The sequence below is a fragment of the Lissotriton helveticus genome, chromosome 9 (assembly GCF_964261635.1).
Source record: "Lissotriton helveticus chromosome 9, aLisHel1.1, whole genome shotgun sequence".
NCBI lineage: Eukaryota > Metazoa > Chordata > Amphibia > Caudata > Salamandridae > Lissotriton > Lissotriton helveticus.
Window position 1 is genome coordinate 379,424,031 of NC_136070.1, and position 23,182 is coordinate 379,447,212.

Below are 23,182 nucleotides of genomic sequence, written 5' to 3' on the forward strand. Positions count from 1 at the left end.
ACAAAACAGAGCAGGAGTGCCGTGATATCAGTCCCGAGCTGCAGTTTAGCACTATTTTCTGCCATGTGGTGGTGGATCAATACCTTACCTTTTTTTATAAGCATTCAGGGGCAGATTTACAAGCCTCTTGTGATACTTTTGTGCCGCTGTTGCGTCACATTTTGTGACGCAACGGCGGTGTAAACAATGTGCCACATTGCGGCCCATTTACAACATGACGCATCTAGGGAGATGCGTCCCATTGTAAAGCTCTGCGTCACATTATACCTGCGTCGGGTATAATGTATGCAGGGTGGGCGTTCCCACACAGGAAAGCCATGTAGAAGTGACGCAGTGAAATCTTCCAGATTTCACCGTGCCACTTCTAGGATGCCACTGTGTCAAAACATTACATCTGCTTGAAGCAGGTGTAAAGAGTGACGCAGTACAATAAGTATAGGCCTCAAAATACATTGCTGGAGTTGTGTCATGCTTGCGGCAAGACTCCAGCAATGCATGACTTTTGGGCCAACAGATGCGTCAGAATTTCTGATGCATGTGTCAATCTTTGCGCCATGGTGTGGCGTATTGTAAATACGGCGCATTCATGGTGACGCAAGGGTATCGCAGGCAGGCGCAGGGAAACTGACGCATCTCTACAGATGCGTGAGTTTCTCGTAAATCTGCCCCACAGTTCTTGCGATGAAGCTAATATCTTTTTTAGATGCGATCTCTCCTTATAAAAAGAATATCAGGAAACAATGCAGCCTGAAGACTGTAATGCAGTGGTGGGCGCTACTAGCTACTAGATTCTGCTGCTGAGGCGTGTGATAACGGATCACACAGATTCGGGCAACGCCACAAACCTCAACCACTATCAAACGTGTCTTCCCTCCTCCACAGTCCTTCAACAGCACCAACTACACGAGGCACCACAAGGAGTTGTATTCACAAAATGTAACTCCGCTTTTAACTTTCCTGGTGTTTCCATACAAAACCTATAATTCTCAGATTAGCTGTGATTTGAATGGTTTGCAGCCATTATCGCGCATTTTTTTCCCCGCGGACTTTCAGTCCGCATACCATTTGTCCGCAAGGTCATTGACCTCGCATACCATCATCCCGCATTTTTTCAAAACGCATGTGCATTTATCACGCTTGTCTTTACAACGAATTTCGTTGTAAAGGCATGTATGTTAAATGCATTTGTGTTGTGAAAACGACGATGTCGAGAGAGGTAAGGGGGTTTGGGTTAATTTTTTCGTCGTGCTGGGTTAGTGATTGTGTAGTGTGGTGTTGTGTTAGTGTAGTGTAGAGTTGTGGTGGTTGTTTAGTGTAGGGTCGTGCTGGGGGTAGTGTTTTAGGGTTTAGGGTAGTGTTGTAGTGTTTGTGTAGTGTAGGGTCGTGCTGGGGGTAGTGTTTTAGGGTTTAGGGTAGTGTTGTAGTGTTTGTGTAGTGTAGGGTCATGCTGGGGGTAGTGTTTTAGGGTTTAGGATAGTGTTGTAGTGTTTGCGTAGTGTAGGGTCATGCTGGGGGTAGTGTTTTAGGGTTTAGGGAAGTGTTGTAGTGTTTGCGTAGTGCAGGGTCATGCTGGGGGTAGTGTTTTAGGGTTTAGGGTAGTGTTGTAGTGTTTGCGTAGTGCAGGGTCATGCTGGGGGTAGTGTTTTAGGGTTTAGGGTAGTGTTGTAGTGTTTGCGTAGTGTAGGGTCATGCTGGGGGTAGTGTTTTAGGGTTTAGGGTAGTGTTGTAGTGTTTGTGTAGTGTAGGGTCATGCTGGGGTGTGGTGGTTTAGGGTAGTATTGTAGTGTTTGTGTAGGGGCATGCTGGGGGTAGTGTATTAAGGTAGTGTTGTAGTGTTTGTTTAGGGAAGTAAAGTGCTTTATGGTAGTGTTGGGGGGTCGTGGTGGGTAGTGTAAATGTTGGAAAAGGACTGTGTGTCAAGGGTGGGTGGTGCAGGGGTACTACATTAGAGTGTAGTATGGGTAGGGTAGGGTATTCTTACTTACCTTTAGAGCTTTTACAACGAGTATATCTTTAACATGCATGCCTTTTCGTTGTAATGGCATGCGTGCTAAAGGCATATTCGTTTTAAAAGTTTTCGTTCTCTTAATTTGCGGACTAATAGTACTTGCGGTATTATATTTGCAGTATGATGGTATGCAGGATTTTTGTCTGCAGTCTAATGTCATATATTCGATTTGAATAGAGGAGGTCACTGGATGCGGGGGCACCACACAGGACGTTTACCCTCGGCCAAAGGCCTGAGTAAAGCTGTGAGATGGGCAGTTTGTTAGCGTCATTTTAGGCATCATGAGGACCTTGCCTTGGATAGAGTTATTTCTGCCCCCCCCCCTCCCTCACCGATTTTGTAATTGCAGTTTTAAATACCACAAATGTGGCCTATGGACAATAGACCACTTTACGTGAGCGCCATATTACATTACCCATTCTCTGCTAATAAAATATAGCACACTAAGCTTTCAGTGTATAATGAGCAAACAATAAAAAATATATCTCTTGCCCTGCTCAAAATACCAGATGATTCATGGTAAAGAGAGGCAGAGTTAAAGACAGAGGTAGGAAGAGAGACAGAGAGGTTTAGATAAGGAAATAGGTAAATATGAAATTAATTTTCTTAGGGGGGCACGTTGTAAGGTGGGGGCCCTGGTCAATTGCCCACTTTGCCCATGCCTTAAATCGTGTCTGGTTTAATTGAAATTAATGGGGCCACTCACTACATTTCGCACACTGCACGGTGCGGTAATTAATCACTGAAGACTCAAGAGACGTGAGGCAAAGGCGCCTCCTAGGGTATTAAGCGTTCTAAAACCCAAACTGCCACTACAATAAAACATGAAAACGTAACAAGGAAGGTTCAGAGGAAACATGCATCTATCCAAATATACTTGTCAGAAGGCTGCTGCTGCCTTGATGGCCCGTCATGGCGCCCAATTATGTCATCTACATTCTCGTCTGATGTTACTCAGTATCATTGTTTCCGAGTTCAGAGGTCAGTATTGATTTCTTTTCAGCTGCTCCTCGGAGTGGCCTTGATTGAAGAGCGTTCCCAACTCAACGAGACAGGTACCCCTCTTCTGCAGTGCCCACCAGTGCAGCTGGCGTGAACTTGGCCTTTCTCGCTGGCCTCACCCCACTTTCCCTAGAAGTCACGCTGAACCTCCAGATGGGGTGAGGGCCTGGAATCAGACACCGGCTGCCCATCTGCTGAAGAAGACGGAAATAAAAAGGTCTGATTGTTCTTTAATTCAGAACAGATACAGTCTGTCTGCCAAGGCCAAGTGCAAGCTATTAAACCCACCCTTTGAAGTCGCCCAGTGGCCGGACCACGGACAGATGGAAACCTGTTATCATTTGATATGGGGAAGGTCACGTCGGCGTTCAAGTTCAAAGGTAACCGCTAGGCTCCTTTCCAGGACTCTATTGAATTGGCTTGCATAATGGATAAAGCCACGTTACCAGATTTGCTTCTGTTTTTGGTTTAAAATGCTTTCTTGTAAGACAATGTGCTTTCACTCCTCATGAGCTGAGTATCAAAGCAGGGCGCTTTTTTTAAGTGAAACTTTGTTTTGATAAAAATGTACGTTGTTTTATTGAAATGCTACATTAGAGATTTGTTCTGACAGCATTGCGTTTCTGTCCAACTTCTACATTTACCTATTTTATTGATGAAAATACTGAAACCGTAATTTCAAGGGCCCTGTATCACTTTCCGTACATTGGTAGAAACTAGGAATTATGCACGCTCTTTGCATGGCATATATTTAAAAAATGAGTGGGACAGTCCCGAGAGTTGAATGCTATTGTTTAAGAAATGGCAAAACCGGAGACCGTAAAGAATGTGGGCATAAAATAGTAAGTTGGAAAGTTGGAAGATTGTATGACTTTAGCCTTCCTTTTTCCATGTTTCTAGGTTTCAATTTTCAGATTGGACAGCAGGGGTAGCACAGAACACTGACACATTGTAGGTGTGGAAAAGGCCCCTTTCGCGACACAGGTGTACATTACGGGCCTCAGTTACGAGGCCTCTAGCGGCACTTTTGTGCTGCCAGAGCGTGGCTTTTCCTGGCCTTGTAAATATGTGCCCCTTTCACGCAGAACACTGCGTGAAAGAGACGTTCCATGGATGTGGCGTTGAAGCATCCCAGATTTATGAGGAATTGCAAACCTGGGAATGTGTCAGATTGTAACGCCACCCTAGGGGTTGCGTTAGGGAGGTGCAACAAGGAGAAATATCTTTATTACTGATAATTTTTTCCTCTTTCTATGTGTGCTGCTTTCTGATTGGCTGGCATATCAGAAGTGCCATTGGTATAAAGGACATCATTCATGAGACAAGTTAATTTGCCTGCTACACCTATAGGTAGGGTCAGGAGACTGAAAAGCGTTGGGGAGTCACTCTTTGTGTTGTATTCTGGCAAAAATAAAATAGTTTGGATGCTTGCAGTCAAGTGCCTACTTCATTCTCTTTGGCTAACGGAGAAGTGGATTATAGTCGCCAGAAGGTATAGTTAGGACCTAGTTCACATAGGAAGAACGTTTTTTTATTTTGTCAATAACTTTGGATCCATTTGACGAACCCTTGCAAAATTTTCAAAACAAGTTTGCCACTCACTTCAGCTGCTCTCTTTAGAATTTTGGGGTGATCTGCCAAGCGGGGGCCGAGAAAAACAGGGGGTCCCAAAACACCTTTTCCCCATGTTAATTTCCATAGGCAACTTTAGACATGGCTACAGCCCGAATTGCTGAATTTAATTACATCATATTTGGCAGAAAGTTAGCTGTTGATCCAGAATACACCCTTTTTGTTAAATAGTGTAAATACGTACAGTAGTTATGGAGACATTTAAATGTTTTTAAGATATACAACTGGGGATGCAGAAGATCCGCGTCCCACTCCGAGATCTCGTGCTGAGCTCTGATTGAATGCCAACGGTTCAAACCAGGAAGTGTTGGCAGCCATCTTGTGACTTGATTGAACCAGGTCACACAAAAAACTGTTTAAAAAAAGAAAAAAGTCGGGGTAGAAACACCATGACCCCCAAAGCCTTATTGGGGGTACCCACAGAGACCCCGCAGGGCCATAAATGCATTTTATTTTATTTTTAGGTGCCAATGGTGCTGGATCTGTGACTCCTGCTGAAAGTTTAAAAAAAACCTGAAGCTTGTAATCAGCCCCTGAGGGCCTTGGTGGCCAACTACCCCTCCTGTTACCTCCAGTAAGTCCCACACAGTGGGATTGCTAAGAGGTCTTAAAAGACACTCCCCGTTTCTCCCCCACTGTGCAAACGCGGCTCCTGGTGTACTAATGGTTGGGCGATGAAGTGAACTTTACTCCTGATGGACCTTGTGGGCAAAGAAGCCCTCCTGGTACGTCCTGTAAGTCCTACACAGCGGGATTCCTGACAACTGGTCAGAGGCCAAGCCCCCTTTGTCCACCACCCTGCAAACGCGACTACTAAAAAAAGCAAAGAAATTCCCAGAAAAAAACAAAGGTTACAGGGACATTATAGTCTGGATTGAGCATTTAAGAACCTTAGAAATTCACTGGAAAAACCAAAGGTTACTGGGATGTTATGGCTAGGCTCATATTTCACTCATACAAAAACAATAACATTCAGCAGTTATAGTTAGCTCAGCTAACTATAATTTGCTCCCCCTCGATGCACTGCTTATGACCTCACATATTATTACATCACTCATGACATGGTTAGTGAAATCACTCATGACATCTCAAATGACATCACTCATGATTTCATCCACATAATCACTGATGCACCCTCTCACACCCCCTAGAACATTTCATACCACCACCAGCACTCCCACACAACCATTCACAGACCCATACCAGTACGTACACACCCACTCACTGATGAATACAATAAAATACAATAAATACAATAAAACACACTCACTCACCCTTACAGACACTCATACACCAACTCAGTCACTAATACAGCCACTGACATATCCACTCATACACCCATACAGCCACTCAATCTGTCAGTTGGTGTCTAAGTGGCTGTGCGGGTGTGTGTGTGGGCACATGAGTTTCTGTATAGGTGTGTGATTGCTTCTGTGAGTACCTCTATGGGTGTCTGAGTGTCTGTGTGGGTGGGTGAGGGGGTGTGCAATTGCCTGTATGGATGTGTGAGTATCCTGTATGGATGTGTGAGTGGTTGTATAGCTCAGTGAGTACATGTGTGAGGGGCTGTATGGGTGAGTGAGTATGTGTATGGCTGTATCAGTGAGTGAGTGCATGTGTCAGTGGCAAATGGGTGAGTAAATGGGTATTGGAAAGGATGTATAGGTCAGTGATGGGGTATGTAAGTGATTGTATGGGTGAGTGAGTGAACTTGAGAGTAGCTGTATGGGGAGTGTGTTCATGTGTCAGTGCCTGTATAGGTGAGTGAGTAGGTGCTAGTATCTGTAAGAGTAAGTGAATGAGTGTGTGTGTGTGACTGTATGAACTAGTAAGTGGCTGAGTGATTGCATGGGTGAGTGAGTAGGTGTGTGAGTAGCTGTATGGGTGACTGACTCAGTGTGTGAGTGGCTTCATGGGTGTATGAGTGTAATGTCAGTGGCTGTATGGGTGAGTGAGTGGTCCCCAAGGACCCTCAGCATCTAAGGGGACTTCGTCCTCCAACCAACACTGAGGCAGGAGGCGCCTTTGCAGAGTGGTGGTGAAGGTGATGTGGCCTTCAGCGACTTGCCAGAGTTTTTTTCAATTTCTATTTTTTATTTTAAGGGTGGGGCCTTTACTGATGGGTGAGGGGCTGATTTCGGCCCCGGGGACGCCATCTCTCAGGGCCTGACCTTTTCTTTTTTTTTATTTTAAATGAGGGGAGCCATTTTCGGTGCTGGACCCTTTTTTATTTTAATTAAAAAATAAAAGAGGATGGGGGCAGGGCAGCCCACCCAGGCTGATTTTGGCCCCGGGGATCCCATTCCTAGGGTCTGCCATTTCCTTATTTTTTTTAAAAGGCCGATTTTGGCCAGGGGTCCCCATCCCCCAGGCCTCAGCCTTTTACAGATCGGGAGGGGGCTGTGCGGCCCCCCTCCCGAGTCCAGAGCACCCACTCACCAGTGGGACCGCAGAGGGAGCTTGAGGGCCCCTGTGGTACCTATCGGTTCCCCACCTCCTGCGGGAACCAGGATTGCTTTGAGACCCAGGGAGCTGCCCACATGCATTGTCGATAAATGTAAAATGACACACCACACAAAGTGAATATTCAATTTGTGTATTCAAATGTAAAACTTTTTTTCAAAAAATATGATTTCTTTCATATATGGCTGTCTTAGATACATAAGACATAAGACTGTGACTTATTGAGCAAAGTAACATGAAGTGTAACTGTATTATTCAGGAAAAAACGAATCAACAAAATGATGATGTACACAAATATCAGTTGTTTTCATCAAATGGTTCAAACTGCACCCTCTATCTCCATTAGTATCAATTTTATGATGTGACTAAGAACAAGGACTAATCAATATATCGTCAACTTTTCAACTCCAGATGTATTTGTTAATGAGTAAAACATCACATCAGGACTTCTTCAGGAACAGTGAGAGTCTCTCTTGAACCACGCTGGTTGTGCATTAACATCAAAAATTGATGGAAGTGTGCTAGCAATTTTCCCAGCCACCCACAGCTTGGAACTCGCATGAGGGGACCAATTGATATTTGCCCTATGTTTCTTTTGAAAGTTATTTTGATGACATGAGATGCCCTTTTCTGAATCTTGAGTAACGCATGGACTCCATCCTGGAATGGAGGAGGTCACCTGACTTTTATTTTACTTTCTGGCTGTCTTCAATATCTACATCAGTATATAGCTCAGTTCAATAATAGTTTTGTTGGATTGTTAGGTCAAGCCTTGATCACATTAAGCAATTGGATCACCCGACCGAACACTGTGCAGCTTGCATTATATAAACCTAGGTTCTGAACACAGGGTAACCCCATTAACTTTAATGGGAAACTTTCTAAAAGTGGCATTTTAAAAATTGTAGTTTAAACTCTGACTTCACCATGAGTGAAGAATGAATTTAAGAGTTTTCACTGCCAGGACATGTAAAATTAAAAAGCACATCCTAGTTTTTAAATACACAGCACCCTGCCCTCTGGGCTATCCAGGGCCTACCCTACGGGTGACATATGCATTAAAAAGTTAGGTCTGGGCCTGGCAAAAGATTTACTCAGCAATGGTCAAAATGGCAGTTTATATCTGCAGACACAGGCTGCAATGTTAGGCCTGAGACATTAACAGGCTACTTAAGTGGGTGGCAAATCATTGCTGCAAGCCCACTAGTTGCATTTCATTTATAGGCCCTGGGCACAAGTAGTGCCACTTTACTGGGTACTTACAAGTAACTTAAATAGGCTAATTGGGTATAAGCCAATTCTAGCATGTTATAGAGCACAAGGCACATTAGCACTGGTTAACAGTGCTTAAGTGTGCAGAATCTTTAAGCCCAGCAAAAAGGGTTGAAGGCAAACCATTAGAGGGCAAAACCGCGCTAAGGATGCCAGGTCTGACAGGGCCTGATTCATTAAATTTTTTCCTGATCTACCCTGGCACAGTTCTGGAAAATAGTGTATTTTGGACATCTCACTCATGCACAAAAGCTATGCTTGGGTCCATGGTAGGGGCTTGTCAGACACAGTTCGCAGAGCATGTCTCATTTACAGAGGTTCCACTGAAAAAACAACCCGACACACCTCGCAATGCAGTCTGGGACACATTGTGGGGCACATTTATGATTAATTCATGCACTGCAGCGCACAGGGGAACTTGCTGCACTACATTGTGTATAAGGGATAGATCAGAAATGCTCCATCTTTGCAAAGACATGGAGCATTTCTGCTCTCTCCCTGCACTGGTGTACTGTTTGCTGCCCAGTGCCAACGGAGGCACCCTTGCACCATAATGCAAGGGTGACTATGTAATGGGCAGGCTTGTTTTTGTGCATGAAGGGATACGTTCCTGTAAAAAACAATCCAATGAGTAAATCATTATAAGAAAATATTTTTCTCCTTGTTTTGCCATGCTCTCATTATACTGATTTGATGCAATCCCAGGTTTCCAAACTTTTGTAAATCTGGAATTGCATGAACTCCATGAGTAGATGCATGGGAACAACCCATGCTCCACCCATGGAAGGCACCTAGCTTGAAATGTAATGTAACGCAGCACAAACAGCTATATTGCATTGCATTTCTTCACAAAGACATGCAAGGAGGTGCAAACTGGATCTTGCGTGTCTTTGTAAATCTTACTGAAACATATGCTTTGTCCTTGTGCCACCTTACGGAATGAAAGGACAACACAAAGACTTGGTAACTCTGGGCTTGTATCTCTTGTCTTCGTTGAAGACCCATGCACCACCAGTCATGAAATGCATTAGCAATGGAATGCATTATTATATTTTTTGGTAGAAATTAGATTTAATGAACTGACATGATGTTTAAGGTCTTGACATGCCAAAGTGCTCCTATAGATGAGGGTGGTGCAGGCACATAACCACAACGTGCTAGGCTGGCTCCCAACATAAAGTCCTCATGGGTGCTAATAAATTTTTGAGCAGGGGCTGGGTGTCTGCATATCTAATATGCAAAGTGGGCAGGCTAAAACTCACGGTATGGTTGTGCCCTCCCACTAATCCTGATTGTGAACTGCAACCCTGGGGTAGAAAACTGGGGTTGCCATTTGCCAGAGGACATGCATTCCATACCTTCTACTCACTGGCCTTGAGAGGATGAGAGGCCCTAGATGATGTCACACTAGCTCGCCTGCCTTCTTCATTCACCTGGGTTACCTTGCTGCTTTCTAGTAGAGATGCAGGGCCCGATTCACAAAAGTAATCTGAGACAAAATCCTAACTTTACGACTTTCGGTATTCACAGAAGGCATTTAGGAGTACTAAAGTTAGGATGTTGTCTCAGTTAAACTTAAGTTAAACTTAAGACAAACTTAAGTTTAACTGAGACAAAATCCTAGTTGTAAAGTTAGGATTTTGTCTCAGTTAAACTAGAGTCTGTCTTAAGTTTAACTTAAGACCAAAATTTAAGATTGACTGAGACAAAATCCAAACTTTAGTACTCCTAAATGCCTTCTGTGAATACCAAAGTAAAGTTTGGATTTTGTCTCAGATTACTTTTGTGAATCGGGCGGCAGTTCGTAGGCCCTGACATCACTTTAGCCAGGCTGCCTGATAACAGAGCGTTTTACAGCCCAGAGATAAGTGCTGCAGCCAGAGGTCATGAATTAAAACAGGATTACTTTGCAAAATACATCCTCTAAAAAATGCAAATAAGCAAAAAGGGATACCTTACTGTACAAAAACTATTCTTAGAGGCTTATTCCTGTTTGGTTGTGTGATTAAAAATGCCATCCTCTGGACATCTGCATTCTGCACTCGATTTTACCTTCACATAATCACATTGTTTTTTCCCCTACATTTCGACCCCTAACCCTTCCGAGGCAGGGGATTGCAATAAGTTTACCTTAGGAATGTGATTCTAGATGGTAATATTAATATTTACAAATCAGGATTTCAGTGATTCTTTGCAACCTGCTTCTTTGATCAGAAGTCTCAGGACCTCATTTATGTTTTTTTTGCGGTAGGGCAGTGCAGCAGGCCTTGCTGCTGCGCAGCCCTACTGCAAAAGAAATGGGCAGGAATGTGCCGTATCTATTAGATATATAGGAAAAACAGTGGTTCCTGTGGAAAGTTATACTATGAGGTCATGATACATAAGCACAATCGTAATTTAGAGAGCGCGAAAGAACCACTAACACACCGATTTCAGTGTAGTAAATGTTATGGATTTTTTAAACAATAAAGTTAGGAGTAAACATTATACATCAAGAGACCATTTGTGCATAGTGTCCCAAGTGACAAAGGGAACCTAAACTTAAGTGACAATGTTAATATTCTATACAAGGTTTCCACAGTTTGTACAAGTCGACCATTATCAAAATAATTCCATGAGAACAGCAGCTATATACAATGATATGTGCTGGAAAAATGGTTCGCTTCTTCTGTTTGTCGACTGCGTTTCGACTCTCAAAACAATGTGGGGTCTCTTCAGGACTATTGGGAATTAAATAAAAAGAGCATAACGCCCATATACCGGCACAAATGTAAAAAAAGGAAAATAAAGGCAATTAGATAAAAGGTACCTGAATTTATGATTGCGAGCCTTGTGAAAATGATGTGCCACACGTGAAGAATAGAGGAAAAGGGTTTATTCACATGAGGACCCTGTTAGATATGGCACATTTATGTCCTTTTCTCCTGCACCGGCGAACAATGGGCTGCCCTGTATCAACGCAGGCACCTTTGCACCATCCTGCAAGGGTGCCTGCGCTGTGGGGATGATTACTTTCGTGCAGGAATGGAAACCTTCCTGCATAAAAACAATCGCAAGAGGCTTTTTCCTCTTTATATGTGTGCTGCAGGATGCAATACACTTAGAAAGAGGAAAAAAGAGGAGAAATAAAGATATATCTCATCGCTATGGCTCCCTTATGCCTTAAGTTTTTGGTGTTGCCTCAGACTTACGATTTCTCATAAATCTGGACCAGTGTCATAAAAGCCATGGATGTTGCTGGGAATGCCCCCAGCAACACCAATGGACCACCCCTTTCACCCAGTTTTCTGCGTAAAAAGGGCACATATTTGTATGGCCATAAAAAGCCATGTAACATGGCTTTACATAGCCTTATGAATATGCCAGTGGCACATTGCACCACTGGAACATCAAAAAAGTGACGTTCTGGTGGCGCAATAGCCTCATAAATGAATCCCACAAATACTAAGCAAACATAGGAGCTTATTTAGAAGCCCCTTGTGCCGTTGGTACGTCACTTTTTCCCATTTTAAAAGTGACGCACAGGTGGCGCAAGGGACTTCAAAATAAGTCCTTCAGTAAATGATTTGTATCTAGCCCCTATCAGAGGTGCACAATGACCAATATCAGTATTAGATAGTGGTGAGTTGATGCTCACAAATAATGGCAATTGTTAACCATTTACTTAATTTGATTCTGAAGAGTCGTTAAAGCGTTTGGATTTGTGCTGGACATAAAATTAGCTCCCAGCAGCCTGTGCATCAATATTGAAAGTGCAGCATTAGAAATGGTGTTTAGGCACACATCTGGCTCAGCATACCATTCGAGCGGAAGTGCGCCAGCTAGGTGATGAATGCAAGTGCACTCCTACAGAAAAGTGCCACTATTGCTCGCCTGGCATAGAGCCACAGACCCGAGTGTTCAGCCTCAATACAGGCAGACCAACAAATCTCCCTCAGCCTCAGTGTATTTACAGGGTCATCCAGAGTGGTCCTAAACATGCAAGCTGTTTGTAGATCGTGAATAGTGCAATTTATCTAGTCCAAACAGACGACATCTTGGCACACCACAAAGTGGAAGACGAGTTCATTAGCATCCATCTGTGGCCTATAAATATAAGCTACGTTCCATGCAAATAGTAGACACCGTCTCAGCTCACCTCTTACACGTAATGTGTGCTTTAGTATACACATGTATACTAAATTACATTGTGCCATGTGTGCCATTGCACATTTTGTACAATAGACTTTAGTGAACTAGGCAAAGATAATTTAGGTTCCAGGAAACAAGTACGAGGAAGTTACTGTGGATAAAAACAGTCCCAGGAGCCAATTAAAACTGCATTTGTTTTCTTTATTCCAGTATTCCTTTCTACCGATTTTGAGAACAGGCATCTTCAGGCTAGCTAAAACATAAAAAGTGAAGAATTAATACTTAAAAGGTTCCATTTTGATGTATCAGGAAAAAACTTCCGGATTAAGTGTTAGACAATGGCTTCCAGCATCATCTTCGTCATGTGTTATTGGTATCTGCTGGATTAAAGCCTCACACTTACCTTTGTCTAAAATAGGATTTATATTGTTTTGCATTTCATTACTGTTTGAGTGCTGCATACATACTTTACACATGTGCCAAGCCACCAGAGGTTTAAGCCCAGGTTTATTTAGTGACTTTTATAGTTGACCCTGAGAAGATTGTGATTATTATTTGAGATGGGTTCTTTCCCTCATCAGCTAATACCTCGATATCTTAAAAATCCTTAGTTTGGAGGCAAATCACCTTGGCACGTTCATAGTCAAGCAATCTGTTTACTATTATTCCCTTTCCCACCAACCAGGCAATAAGGGAGGAGTATGACCTCTTATTTAGGGTAAATGGTTAGCAAAGCTCTACACCGAGCTAGAAAAATTAAGAAGGAAAGAGGGCAGCAATTCATTCAAACATTGCCTCTTTGTCATTTTTCTCACTTTTTTCCTTACTGTGGAGGATATTCACATGTATACATGCAAACGTCTGTAGGTCTGATGCCCTGAGAGACTTTGGCAGTATGGCTCTGAATTAGGAATCGCACCAGTGGTGGCTCCTCCGCAATGGTGGAGGAGTGTTACCCCCACTGCCTGGCTCAGAGCCAGCAAATGCAAATTAAAATGATGTTCTTGCAACATTTTATTTTACCTTTGCCAGCTCTTAGCCTGCGGTGTTGGGAGGGGTGGGACCCAGGCATGGGGGGGGAGGGCTAGTGCTACGTGCACTCCACTCCCTAAGTGTTCATGTGTGTCTGGCCGGCAGTCTCAGGCCGACCAAAACACACATGTGCAATTGGGTTTTCTCCAGCCCAGCTACATTGAGCAGCTGGGCTGGAGAAACCTCACACACTACCTGGGCTGAGCAGGGCGTCTTTCCTGCCCGCTCAGACCAATCCCCATGCTGATTGGACAGGGAGTCTGTCCCAGGGGCTGCTGGGATCAGACAGGAAGAGGAGAGGCGGCGTGACGAGATGCAACAATGGAGGCGGTGGTGCAAAAGGTACGTAAAAAAAAAAATGTTGTATTTCTAACCCCCTCACAATGCCTCCCGCGTGACCCCACCTGCCCCACCACCCTTTGTTTATGGCGGCCGACGCTGAATCTCATGTGAAGGATACAGATGAAATTTCCCTTACTAGGTGACCACTGTGTTTTAATCATGACGTCGCTACTTAAATCAAACTGTATGACTGGCCGGATTACTTTTGTTTTAGTACTGCAGCTCTCTTATCTGTAGGTTTAGGGTGAGCACACCCTTTCTATCTCACACATTTCTCCAATATGTATCAGTTACATAGTGAAACCTGTTATATCAGAATTTATAATGAACTGCTTCTTCAGTATGCAGCCCCCAGTGGCCAGTTACATAAGGTCCGCAGGTCCACCTCACTGAACATGGATTTACCATGCATTAGGCCCAAGAGACAGTCTGATTCACAGACCGATTGATCCCACTGTGAGTAAGGGGCTATGTGAATGCTCTACTGAACTGATTTGGTGGCATTGCAGTCACCAGTTAAAGAGCCTTCTAATACGTTCTCCACTTCAGAAGATTTAAAAAGGGAAGGTTAATAAGCACCATGGTATACTGCAACCGTTCCCTTCGGCAGCAACTTCGCAACTTCCGCATTGAGAATTCCTTCCACTATTTCCCATTCGTTACACCCATAATATTCTGCACCAGAGAATTGCAAATACAACATACCTCCTTTTCTTGTAAACAAAAACAAACAAAAAAATAAGAACTGAGATAAAGATAACAGTGGCAGAATATACATACATGCAGAGGGCCCAATTCACAAAAGTAATCTGAGACAAATTCCTAACTTTACGAATTTCGGTATTCACAAAAGGCATTTAGGAGAAGTAACGTTAGAAGTCCTACTTTACTACTCCTAAATGCCTTTTGTGAATACCGAAAGTCATAAAGTTAGGATTTTTCTCAGTTTAGGAGTAGTAAAGTTAGAAATCCTAACTTTACTACACCTAAATGCCTTTTGTGAATACCAAAAGTTGTAAAGTTAGGATTTTTCTCAGTTTAGGAGTAGTAAAGTTAGGACTCTTAACTTTACTACTCCTAAGTGGCTTTTGTGAATACTGAAAGTCGTAAAGTTAGGATTTATTTCAGTTTAGGAGTAGTAAAGTTAGGATTCATAGTAAAGTTAGGAATCCCAACTTTACTACTGCTAAATGCCTTTTGTGAATACCGAAAGTCGTAAAGTTAGGATTTTTCTCCGTTTAGGAGTAGTAAAGTTAGGAATCCTAACTTTACTACTCCTAAATGCCTTTTGTGAATACCAAAAGTCGTAAAGTTAGGATTTTGTCTCAGATTACTTTTGTGAAACGTGCCCCTAGACATCAGTCCACACAATTGCCAAATTAACAGATAATGATACAATTTTACAATAAGAGTGTGAACAACCCGGAACAATTGCCCTAGTTGTTGTTTAGTTCTAGCACTTCTGTAGAATAACACTCTGTTCATTTACAAGCATTCAAACCATCACTATTCTGCAACATCACATATTTCCTTTTATTTCAATGACTTTACACGGTGATGACCAAACCTATTCACCCTCCCTTCTCACCCTTCCTCTCTTGTACGTGACCCAATCGTTTGCCCCAAATGAACTTGACTTGCAATTCAAACACACCTTGTGCCTCAATTGGTAATTCTTTTAACATTTACACATTTTCTCCACATCACATCCCACAGACAAATTATCCTCCTTCCATCCTGGGAACACTTTGGAATGAGGTTCCCTATCTTTCAATGAACAAAAATGTGTAACTCCATTGGCTGAATATGGAGTGGTCCTATAATTCCAAAACATTTTTTAGAACTTTCTCTTCTATGGTAAGTCCTTAGCAGCAATCAATTGCTTGCTCTCAGTCCCAACCTGAATAAATCTCTCCACCAAATCATTTTTTCTTGGCTGATATAATGCTGTGTGGTGGTGGATCACACCATTCTTAAGTAGAAATACATACATATGTCCAGATGCAAATTGATGGCCATTATCAGTTACTATTTATTTTCTCTACCCCTCACGTAGAAACACGTCACTCAAAAACTCCACAACACTTTAGATTTTTACATAATTCACAAATTTCACCTCCGGCCACTTGGAAAAATAGGCCATGAACACTAAAGCATACCTTTCAGAACATACCATTACATGGAATGGCCCACATATATCTAAACTTAATTTCTGCCATGGTCCACTAGAAGATTCCACAGGTGTTATTGGCGTCTCTTGTGACTTAAGACTTGCCACTACTTGTGCAAGATAAACAAATCCTAACATACCTTTCAATCATTCTATCCATGTCAGGCCACCAAAACTGATTTATAGCCATCCTCTTTATTCTGAACATAACACTATGTCCTATTTCGTTGGAACAACCAATTTATTACCACAATACAACTTATCAATCCGCACCAATTCACTCCAAACTGACTTATGGTTATCCAATACTAAAGCCACCAATGGCTCCCTTGGCCATCCTTTCACCCAACATCTTTTGATCAATACTACCACCTCATCCAAATTCACTTCACAGTTCCACTCCTCCTCTGTAATAATTCAATAACAACACTCTGATACAGTTGGCACTAAAACCTTCCCATTACCATCACACCCGCCATCATGCTCCATTTAAAGTGGAAGACAAGACGGTCAGCATTGATGTTAGTAAGTCCTGGAACATATTTAAGTTTAAAAGGAAATTCCTAGAGATATTAAAGCCATTTCACCAACCTAGGGGTAACTTTACAGCTCTCTTGGTGGAAAACCATTCAATTACTGGCTTCAAATCAATCCTCAGCTCAAATACACTGCCCAAATGTCATTCTTAAATGATAATTTCCCACCAACATGCTAGAGCTTCCTTTTCAATTGCACTGGTGTGCTTTCTGACCATTTGTTTTGCTGACTTAATTTGTGCTGGCTTTGGATTCTGGGCACTTTACCACTGCTGACCAGTGCTAATGTGCAGGTGCTCTGTCCCTAAAACATGGTAATATTGGCGTAACCACAATTTGCATATTTAATTTACTGTAATAAGTGATGCACAAATATTTTCCCATTGCCTCTTAAGTTAAGCCTGCCTGCTCTTTGCCAAGCTACCAGAGGGTGAACACACGTTAATTTAGGTTGTGTTTCTGACTTACTCTGACTAACATTGTGGTCACTACTTGGGCAGGGTGTAAAACTCTGCCAGCTAGAGACTCAAGTTCTAATACACTGTATTCACCTCCCTTAAGAGTTCAGCAAACAAACCCAACCACTCTTTCTTTAGCATTTCAGTCCTGCATCAAAACAGCTCCTAAACCATACATACTGGCATTCGTAACAATTATAGAGCGGTCATTCACATCAAAAGGCTTCAGATTTACAGAACTCACAATACTGTTCTTAATCCATGCAAACGCAGTCGCACATTTTGAAGTCATAATTCGTTTTACATTCTTCTTCAAGAGTTACAGTATCTCTCTAGTCAATTCAGAAAAAAGCTCGATAAATTTGGTGTAATAGTCTGCCATTCCTAAGAATGACCAAAATTATTCTTTATTTACTTGAGAAGGAGCATTCTTTATCACCTCCACCAACCTCACTTTGGGACTTATGCCACCCTCTGAGATGGTGTGACCTAACTAACATTTGTTTCCAATTCTGGCCAGAATTATAATTTGAGTCAGTGAACAACACCTGGTCAGAATGATAAGGATCCAAAATGATACCTAAAACATACCATATACACTCTAGTTTGTATTTTCCCTTCCTTGAAAACAATGTCAGATTCAAAACATCCTAACGACTGAAGTTTATTACACAATCTCCTAAAGAGTTAATGTTGGCCACTTCCAGTTCAACACTTCACAATTTTCTGAATGTTCTCTCATCAATTATGGAATATGGCGAACATGAGTCTGCCCAAACTTCTACATTATTCTCCAACACACGTACCTCATACTTCAGCAGCCAATTACGCTTCTAATGCCGAGTGTACCCCAATTCAGCTACCACCAACTCCTCATCTTCCTCATTACTTGACTCTTTACAATACCTCACAGCATTCAGTCTGTTAAATCTGTGATTGCGCATCTGCAAAAAATGTCCCATGCATTTACACTTGTAACATCTGAGATGAATAGCTGGGCAGTTAGTGGGGATTCCATATGTTTTTCACTGCCACCACAAAAACATCTATCCTCCTTCCTTTCTCTCATTCTGTCTTCCTTCACAGCATGATTGGAATTGTTAGCCTGTTTAGGTTTGCCCATCACATTTTGTTAAATTTTTGTACCATGCCAACTACATTAGAGGATGTAGCCTCACACTGATCTGTACATTTGTACAGGAATTTGTACATTTGTACAGGAATTTATATAGCACAAATCACCAAGCGGTTTCTAAGCGCTTGCTTAGGGAACCCGTCCTGGTATTCCCCTTTGAGATAACCCCGGCAGGGTATCCGCAAGGTGAAAGCCAGGCATCCCGCCGCGAGGGGCCGTTGTGGAGATTAAGCAAGCTATTGCCCAGAGTCGCAGAGTGTGAACCCATGAATCGAGTAGGCACTGGAGCGAGAATTGTCGAGTCCATGGACATTTTAGGACTCAAGACCCCGCCGAGCCGGGAATTGAACCCTGGTCCCGGGCTGACCTCTGCTTCCAGGTCTGCCTCCTCTAACCAGTGAGCCACACTTCTCCACTGATCGCATTTGTTACATTCTTTTACATACAGTGACATGCTTTTCACTCTTTTAGCAATCAAGATTGCTTTCTCCAACGTCAGTTCCTTAACACTAAGAAGCTTTTTGAATCTTGTTATGCTTAGTTCTATTAATTAGCTGATTATGTATACTTTTGTCCCGCAGTTCTTTAAATCTACATGTAGACGCCAAGGTTCTTAACACTGCAACACAGTGTTCTATAGATTCTCCAGTTAATTGCTGACAAGCAAAAAATCTGTGACGCTCAACAACAATATTCCCTTTTGCCTCTTAGTTATCCTCTAGCGCTCTCATCGCTAGTGAAAACTCATAATCCTCCTCCTCAACCTCCATATCCTCTTCCTCAGCTTGTACATCACATGGAGGTATAGATAATTGCTTGAGAACCTTCCCACCTTCCACTTCTAAGACTGTGTTTAAATATAGCCAGTTTGCGTTTGGTTAAAAATATATCACCTCCAATATCCTCCAATTAGATTTCAAATGCATCATGATAGTATTCCCACTACATAGGTGGGTCACCAAGAGAAGGAAAGAACAGTAGTGGAAGAGTAATAGAACCTGAACTAGCCATATTAGCAATGCAAAGGGATATACAGAAGTTACATTTTTAGATGTGCAGATCAAAATTGTTAATAATGACCTGACCACAACTCTGTTTAGAAAACCTACAACAGGTAACACACTCTTGCATGCATCCAGTGCGCATCCAGCTCACCTCATCAACAGAACCCCTTATGGGGAAATATTGCGGATAAGGCGCATTTGTAGTAATGAGGAAGATGCTAATGCCAAACAAGCAGAATGCCGAACACGATTTTTGGCAAGAGGATATAATGGCGCAACAGTGGATGCAGCTATTACAAAATCTAAAGAAAGGGCAAGAGTAGATCTGCTACAATACAGCACTAAAAAGAAGGTTAACATCGATGAAAAACAAGAAACCACTGAACCAACAAGATTAATCTTGGGTTTTTCCAAACAGGAAAAACAACTAAGAGCGATTGTCCGAAGGAATTGGTCCATTGTACGTGATGACCCCATTTTAGGCAAACATTTACCAACCAACCCATCTATTGCTTTTAGGAAAACAACTAGTACAGGAAACCCACTGGTTAAAAGCAGCCTGCAAGTCCAGGGGAGAGCTATGTGGTTGGCAGCTAGAAAAGGATTCTTTAGATGCACAACACGCAAAGCCTGTCATTATGGCATTAATATCACATCGTACCAAACTGCATTTAACAACAAGACACAAACTATTACATAGAATCTTACATGTAAATCTGAATATGCTGTGTACATTTTGGAATGCAGCTGCAAACTAAATTACATAGGCAGTACCAAGTTGGCAGCACATAAGAGAATATTACAACAAATGAGGGCCATAACTAACAATGATGCCAGTTATCCCCTGGCCAGGCACTACAGGGACCATCACGATAGTGATCTAAAATATCTCACATACTTTGCCAAAGAGTCAGTACCAGCCCAAAAGAGAGGTAGGAACAGGGAAGGTAAATTAAGATGACTGGAAACCAGATACTTTCTGGAATTTGACTCTAAGCAGCCAGGAGGTCTCAATAACACAGACGATCTGCACACATACCTATAAATAGATGAAATTTACACAAATAGTTTACTCAATATCATAACAACTTATTGGCAATACTTATGAGGAACTTAATAGGAAGACACAACAGCGCTGCCTAGTAATGCCTCACACAAGCGGCATAATTTCTAAAAATCTTTATTAATCTTCAACCTGTGTTAAACATCTAATAATAATTTATTGCAATAGTCACATGTATTTATATATTTATGCTTATATTTATATAATTATTTATTGCAGTACCTACATAATTTGAATGAAATATTTGGTAGAACTAGTGGTTTTTATTGTATATATTTCTTATGAGATTTTATTAAACTATTACAACATGTATGCATATTATTGCGACATAGTAATATGTATAGTGGAAGCAGCTCTATAGCTGTCATCACAAATGAGGCATGTATAATACTTGACCATTGTATCTATTTTCCCAAAACCCAGGTTTGCATCTTATCAGCATATTCCATGGCCATGCACAATTAGTCCAATTTGACTAGATGGGCAGTATTATGCCCGAGAATTTAATCACACAATAACATGTTGAATATTTGCATGAAATATACACAATTATTCACATTGGTTATTGCCGATTACTGGAAAATGAATCAGGATCATTAATGGCAATAATCAGCACATAGCACTTTAAATACATATTACACTTTGGGTTTTAATTTTCTTACATAAATTTTATAATTTTAGGGCCATGCACATATAGTAGACTTTTACGACAACCAACGCACAAACATGACACATTGGGCAAATTGAGCATTTATGCAGATATTATTTTACAAATATGTGTCCTCATCCTAATGGACAACTTACAATATTTTTTAAATACAATGTACTGTATCTTGATTACTAATATTTTCACCTAAGGTGGATTCATATAATGTTTTAATTTGCATAGAATTTCTATCATAGTTTGTTATCTTTGTTGGTTGACAAATGATATGCACTGGCACTTTAAATATGGGAGAAAAAGTTCAAGCCGTATCATGTGATCAAGGCCGTTAACTGGCCGAAACGCGTCATGGCGGACTAGCTGGGTGGCAATAAACAAAACTTTGCACTATTCTGGGTCCTCGCTCGTTTTTCAAGTTGAAAAGCTGAAGTTACTTATGAGGGATATATATATATATATATATATATATATATATATATATATATATATATATATATATATATATATACACACACACACACACACACACACACACACACACATATTTATATTCACTGAAAAAACCATAGGTTATAGACCATATATAGTTAGGAATTAGCATTTAAAAAACCTTATTTTACTCACACAAAACCATTGAAATTACATATATAGTTAGTTGCACTAACTATATATCGCGCACCTGCAATCCACTGCTGATGATGTCACATATTACATCATTCATGACATGGTCAGTGACATCACTGATGACATCACTGATGACATCTCAAATGACATCACTGATGACATCACTGATGACATCTCATTTGACATCAATGACCACATCACTGATGATATCATTCATATGACAATACAATGCATCTCCTCACATTTTAATATAACCTCTGTTTCACCCAGTGTTAAATACAGAATATAATTTTTGAAACCATTGACACACCAATACTAGTTACTACATACGCACTCACTGATTCCTACGTCTACACACACCTTCACTCATTCACCCATACTATCATTCATACATACAATCACTCATCTTTACAACACTATCATATGCACTCATACACCTATACAGACACTCACAGTCTGCCACTCATCCATGGAGTTACTCACACACCTAGTCAGTCCTGTAAAGAATCAATGACACTTCCATTTTCTTGTCTATACAGTTAAACATAGAGCACCTTACATTTTCAAACATATACTAACACATACTTACCTTGTTATACAATCATTGATACAAGTACACATTGATCTGCACAGAGTCACACACCTCCCAGCCAGCCACACACACACTCAGTCTCCCATACAAATACTTGGACAATCAATCAGTAACCCATATAGTTAATTATATAGCTACTGATCAAAACATGCAGCAGTTTACAGAACAACAGACATAATGATGCACAAATTAAGACACTTTAGTCACTAACCCATGCACTCAGTGAGACACATTTAATCACTCACTCATGCATTCAGTCATGCACCTACTAAATCCTTTGTCCAGACACTTATACTTCCACTCATTCTTCAATATGTAAGACACATTTTAACTTTACAGAAACATACAGTCACTGGATGTTGTCATCAGTGATGTCATCAGTGATGTCATTTGAGATGTCATCAGTGATGTCATCAGTGATGTCACTGACCATGTCATGAATGATGTAATATGTGACATCATCAGCAGTGGATTGCAGGTGCGCGATATATAGTTAGTGCAACTAACTATATATGTAATTTCAATGGTTTTGTGTGAGTAAAATAAGGTTTTTTAAATGCTAATTCCTAACTATATATGGTCTATAACCTATGGTTTTTTCAGTGAATTTTCAAGGTTTTGTAAATGCTAATTCCTAACTATATATGGTCTATAACCTATGGTTTTTTCAGTGAATTTCAATGGTTTTTTAATAGCAAATATCATAAGCTGTCGAATGTCAAGTACGTGGTAAGTGAAAACATTTTCGTGTTTATGCACACTGATCTGCTTTGAATGGTGCCCCCCCCCCTCATTTCTATTAGGAGTACTCTCTCTTTGCAGATAGTGAAAGGTAGTTAACGCAGGCCTTTGCCCCCGTTGTAATCCGTCGTGCCTGCTTCTCTCTCCATTTGATTGATTGTTATCCAAGTATTTACTGTTTTAGAATTAGTTCTCTTTGGTTCATTCTCTATTTACAAACAAACACAGAGTCGCAATACTCTGTTTAGTCTTTGCAGATAACGAAAAATCGTGTAAAAAAAAAGAAAAGGAATCGAGCAAAATCAGTAGGCCA